The sequence below is a fragment of the Oncorhynchus kisutch genome, linkage group LG15 (genome assembly GCF_002021735.2).
Source record: "Oncorhynchus kisutch isolate 150728-3 linkage group LG15, Okis_V2, whole genome shotgun sequence".
In the NCBI taxonomy this organism is placed as follows: Eukaryota; Metazoa; Chordata; class Actinopteri; order Salmoniformes; family Salmonidae; genus Oncorhynchus; species Oncorhynchus kisutch.
The window spans coordinates 33666622-33672621 of NC_034188.2; positions in this window are offsets into that span (position 1 = coordinate 33666622).

The window sequence follows — 6000 nt, forward strand, 5'->3', positions numbered from 1 at the left end:
CTGAAATTTCTGCCTGTTTTGGCAGGATGGAGTTTTTGCCTGCCTGGTGGCGGCACCAGGCGGTAAATTGGTTAATAGACCAATAAGAAAGGTTTCCAAACCTCTCAGCCAATAACAGCTCATTTTCAGTTTCCCCCTGCCCACTCCCAGACAGTCCTAGCAAAATTCTTGCTTAAGAAATTGTTCTTTGTTAAGAAGCTATTTTTAATTAGAAACAAAATCACTAAGGTACTTAATTGTTAACCAGAAATTATTTTGAGGGAAAACAATTGCTGCATTGAACCTTATTAAAGTGCCTCGATGTCTGCTTGTAAAACCCTTTGAGGCATCTCTTCATCTTATAGCCTAGGTCAGTGTTTCCTAACTCCAGTCCTCCAGTACCCCCAACAGCACACATTTTCAATGTTGCGATTCAACTTGTCATGGGCTTGATGATTAGAGACGCATCGAATGTGCTGGTCCGGGGCCACAACAAAAATATATACTGTTGGGGGTACTTGAGGACTGGAGTTGGGGAAACACTGGCCTATGCAATTAAACTACAGCTGTTGGATGGATCACTACGACTTTTGGGGGTGTGAGAGCGAATAGTGTGTGTCTGTAAGAGAGAATAGGTGTTTTAATAGAATGCATGCAAGCGTGTGTACGGTATGCATGTGGCCTGTGTCCCTCTCCCCAGCAGATTCTTTCTCCTGGCTCCCTTGTTACTGGTACTACATCTATTTAAAGAATCCACTCTCCTTCATTTGCTCTCTCAATCATGCGCAGTGTCATGTTCCTCCAGAATCAACACAGCAAGGCAGGAGAAGGACAATTTTAAAGAACTGATTGAGACCAAGACAATGGCATTTTAGTGAGGATTTAATCACGTTGACTCGTGATGATTCAACTCTTCAGGTCAAACTCTGACCATTAAGAGCCATGGACCATTCACAAGCCCTGGGGGTAACTAGTGACTGTCTGTGAGCGACAGCAACATCGTACCCAGGCTATTGCGCACAGGAATTGTCTGGACCACGCGATTAGAGTGCCAAGACACTGGAACTACAGAATTAGAGAATGTTCCCTGCATATTTTTTCCCCCATGGATTATTAGCCTAATTGAGGACATTCGGCTGTAAAATAACTGAACTATTCAGACAGTTTTGCAATACTGTTCATTCTACTACTCCAGTATGGATTACCTCTCTCCCCCGCCTTCCAACACGCGGGGTGCGCGGGATGGGTCTCCCACCCTGTTCCCAGGCTCGTCTCGCCACACTTCTCACACTGGTAACCAAGGTGGTTTTGGATCGTTGTCATATGAGGTGGGGGTCGTGTGGGCTTACCTGCGACCGCTCATACCATTCTTTCTGATCAGTGCAATGGTCGTGGCAATCATGTATCTGATTCAGCACATAATCTACTCCGGGCCATTCACCGATCCACTCTTCTTTGAGAAATTCGAGGAACGTTGGCCAAGACCCAAACCGCACAAGGATACGGCACCCTCAAACCCGGTCCTTTACCCTGATCCTTTTGAACACACAGGGAATGGAACCCGTTGAACTGGAGGCGTGGAATTCGGATGCTTCTACCTGTGCCATTAGATTCTATTTGAAGGTGGATCAAAGGTTTTTAGAATCTCCCTGTGGAATTTACGATGGAATTCCTAATCAGATCATGATTAGATCAGCACGCCGACTCCCCGAGGGTTCTTTCTGTCTTTGATTGCCTCAATTGTGTCCCTACGTCTGTTCAACAGCCCCTTGGGCTATGTATAACGTGCAGATTAGGAGTCTGGACCATAACTAAGCAATAATTAGACTGCACTGCTCTGTCTTAAACTAGATTTATTAGCCCTGTATAACTGTCTGTGTGACGGTGATTTAAATTCCCGTAGGCCTTTTAAACTGTTTCAGATGAATACAATTCATGAAAGAGGGGAATAATTGTTTTTATTTTGGGAGAAAAATGCAAATTGATGGTGAATAAAGTTTGGGTTTGAACAAATTTACTTGTCTGTACATTTTACAGTCCATACTACACACATTTTTTGTGCAGGATTTTCACATAGACATAGATTTATTACAGGTGCGCACACACATGGCAACCCATTTAGTGTTCGGTGACCAGTCAATCACCTCACCAAATTGAACGTGACAAGCAGGCTAGCTTTCAGTCAATTCAGAGTTAAATACAGAAAAACACGTTCTGTTTAAAAGAATAATAATGATTTCAACTATGATGCACTTAGCATTTTCGATGCTTTTGGAGTTTGGGTTTTTATTTTGAGAAAAGGACATATCAAGGGATTTGAAGAAAGGTGAGTAAAAGCGATCCGTGATTTTGTTCTGTCAACTAGCTAGCCTAGCAAACAGCAGCTGTTGGTGCAAGATGTCTGTGAATTTACGTTTACTGGCTAGCTATCTAATTACACGGTTAAACAAATGAGTTATTTCTAGAATGCTAATACAGAGTGCACTTCACCAAACTATTTGCATCTTCCGCCACTTCAAATATTATCCGTATACTCATTGGTTGAGTCAAGTGTTTGTAGCTGGTGCACATCACCACAGCTAGCTAGCTGACGTGCTAATTTGGCTGTGATTATGTAGCTGTCTGTCAATTCACCGCCCCTGTCACCAAAGTCTGCAATACCCCGATTGCAATTTAGATGACATAAAGGATGATGTGATTATGCCCTACATTTTAAACTCTCATGAAGTCATTTTGCCTTGCCTCTAGTCTAAACTCATAACTAAATGCTTTTAACAGATGGGCTGATTAGCCAATGTGTCATCTGATGTAGCCAAAATAGCAAATTCAAGCCCACAGTTGAATCCTATCTGCCCAGAGCCCCCAGCTGTCTTGTGCTCTGTCCATCTCCCTCTGGGCAGAACCACCTACTGGAGCTCCAGGCTTTGGTGGCCTGCACCCTGCTGAGGTTGGTGGGCCTGCTGTACTCTGGGAAGATGGTGGGGGAGGTGGAGAGGCAGGAAGTGACCGCTGCTGCTGCTGTTGCCAGGCTGGGTATCCAAGGACTGGTGAAGGTCGGAACGAGAGATGACAAGGAAGAGAGGGAGGTGGGAGATTTGGTCCAGCAGTCAAGGAAGAGTGGGTCAAAACTTGGTGGAGGAGGATAGACAGAGGGACGTGTGGGTGCAGACAGACCCCCTGCAGAGCAGTGAAGCTCAGGCAGTGAGAAAGATGGGAGGGAGAAGTGAAGAGCAGAAGCTCTCACCAGGAAGCTCAGAGAGAAAGTGAAACCAACTCGGTATGAAAAAGACTCCAGGACTCAGACCTGTGAGTTAAAGGGGAGTGTGACCGATACAGGGGACTTCAATGGTGTCTTCTCCCCTGGGCCCATCTGTCCGTTCTGGACATCCAGGGAATGGAGGCCTCTGGTTCTATTGTCCCTGTTCCCCTCTCCGTACCGCTCCCTCCCTCCTAATATTCCTTACACCCCCCTGTCTCACCTGCTAAACTGCCCGCTAGCTGAGAATCAAACCCCTAACAATCCCAATTCTACCATCCTCATGCCTTCTGGTGAATCTGCACCTGTTTACATCCTCCCCCCATTCCTCTCATCCCTCCATCCATCCCCCCCCTGTGTTCCTGTCTGCCATGAGCATGTCAACGAGGGGCTCCCTTCACCTCAAATCCCCCCAGACATGAGGGGACGGGGCTACCAGGAGGGGGAGGACTTGGACAAGGGGGAGGGAGAGGGAGAGACAGAATGGTTCTTTTGAGGGAAACCTCGCTGGATTCATCAGATCTCACCCAACCACAGGAGGAGAACCTGAGAGGGAGGGGGGTCAGGGGGAGGTGGGCGGGAGGAGCCAGGAGAGGAGGGACAGGGCCGAGAGGAGGAGGAGGTGGTGGTGAAGGGAGGGGGAAGGGAAGCAGCGAGGATGAAAGGGCTCTGAAGTTGAGCAGGCGATGGTGGAGGTGTCCCAGAGAGGAAGACTGTGGAGGTGGGGAGTCTGAGCCTGCAGGACGGGGAGGGGCGCAGGCGTGGTCGGCAGGAAACTACCTGAAGCCCCGGGAGCTGATGCAGCCAATCAAGATCCGTCGAAAGAAGCGAGGGCAGAGCGAGGGGTAGGAGATCACTGGTGTGGGGAGAGGGGTGGAGCCTCGCTGCAGGGCAGAAGAGGAGGGAGGGGCCAACAGAATGCATGGCAGCAGCTTACCCCGGTAAGTGACATCTTTCTGACACACAGTCACACACACCTCAGTCATTACATACACCTTAGCCAAGTACATTTAAGCTCAGTTTTTCACAATTCCTGACATTTAATCCTATTAAAAATGCCCTGTCTTAGGTCAGTTAGGATCACCACTTTATTTTAAGAATGTGAAATGTAAGAATAATAGTAGAGAGAATGATTTATTTCAGCTTTGATTTCTTTCATCACATTCCCAGAGGGTCAGAAGTTTTACATACACTCAATTAGTATTTGGTAGCATTTCCTTCTAAATTGTTTAACTTGGGTCAAACATTCCGGGTAGCCTTCCACAAGCTTCCCACAATAAGTTGGGTGAATTTTGGCCCATTCCTCCTGACAGAGCTGATGTAACTGAGTCAGGTTGGTAGGCCTCCTTGCTCACACACCCTTTTTTAGTTCTACCCACACATTTTCTATGGGATTGAGGTTTGGGCTTTGTGATGGCCACTCCAATACCTTGACTTTGTTGTCCTTAAGCCATTTTGCCACAACTTTGGAAGTATGCTTGGGGTCATTGTCCATATGGAAGACCCATTTGCGACCAAGCTTTAACTTCCTGACTGATGTCTTGAGATGCTGCTTCAATATATCCACATAATTTTCCTCCCTCATGATGCCATATATTTTGTGAAGTACACCAGTCCCTCCTGCAGCAAAGCACCCCCACAACATGATGCTGCCAACCGCAAGCTCCACGGTTGGGATGGTGTTCTTTGGCTTGCAAGCCTCCCCCTTTTTGCTCCAAACATAACGATGGTTATTATGGCCAAACAGTTCTATTTTTGTTTCATCAGACCAGAGGACATTTCTCCAAATAGTATGATCTTTGTCCCCATGTGCAGTTTGAAAATGTAGTCTGGCTTTTTTAATGGTGGTTTTGGAGCAGTGGCTTCTTCCTTGCTGAGTGGCCTTTCAGGTTATGTCGATATTGGACCGGTTTTACTGTGGATATAGATACTTTGCACCTGTTTCCTCCAGCATCTTCACAAGGTTCTTTGCTGTTTTTCTATGATTGATTTGCACTTTTCCCACCAAAGTACGTTCACCTCTAGGAGACAGAACGCGTCTCCTTCCTGAGCGGTATGACGGCTGCGTGGTCCCATGGTGTTTATACTTGCGTACTATTTTTTGTATAGATGAACGTGGTACCTTCAGGCATTTGGAAATTGCTCCCAAGGATGAACCAGACTTGTGGAGGTCTACAATTGTTTTCTGAGGTCTTGGCTGATTTCTTTAGATTTTCCCATGATGTCAAGCAAAGAGGCACTGAGTTCGAAGGTAGACCTTGAAATACATCCACAGGTACACCTCCAATTGACTCCAATGATGTCAATTACCCTATCAGAAGCTTCTAAAGCCATTACATCATTTTCTGGAATTTTCCAAGTTGGAAATATTACGTGTCATGCACAAAGGAGATGTCCTCACCGACTTGCCAAAACTATAGTTTGTTAAAAAGAAATTAGTGTGTATGTAAACTTCTGACTTCAACTGTATCTATTTGGTTTTAGAACTATGTGTTTGTGCATTCTTCACTTGCCAATGCTGTAAATTCTAATAAGTGTATTATGTGTTTGGTGAAGTCCTCTGCCTCAGGATGGCTTCCCAGTGATAAAGTGGCAGAGAGGTCAGGTCAAACCCATCCCCTTCCATGTCCTACCCATGTAATTCTACTAGGCTCTGACCTACAACTCATCACCATTCAACCCCCCCCCCAACACACCTCTAATCCTGGGCAGAGTAACACACACCTTGCCCAGGTATACACACCTCAACCAGAACACAGCAACAA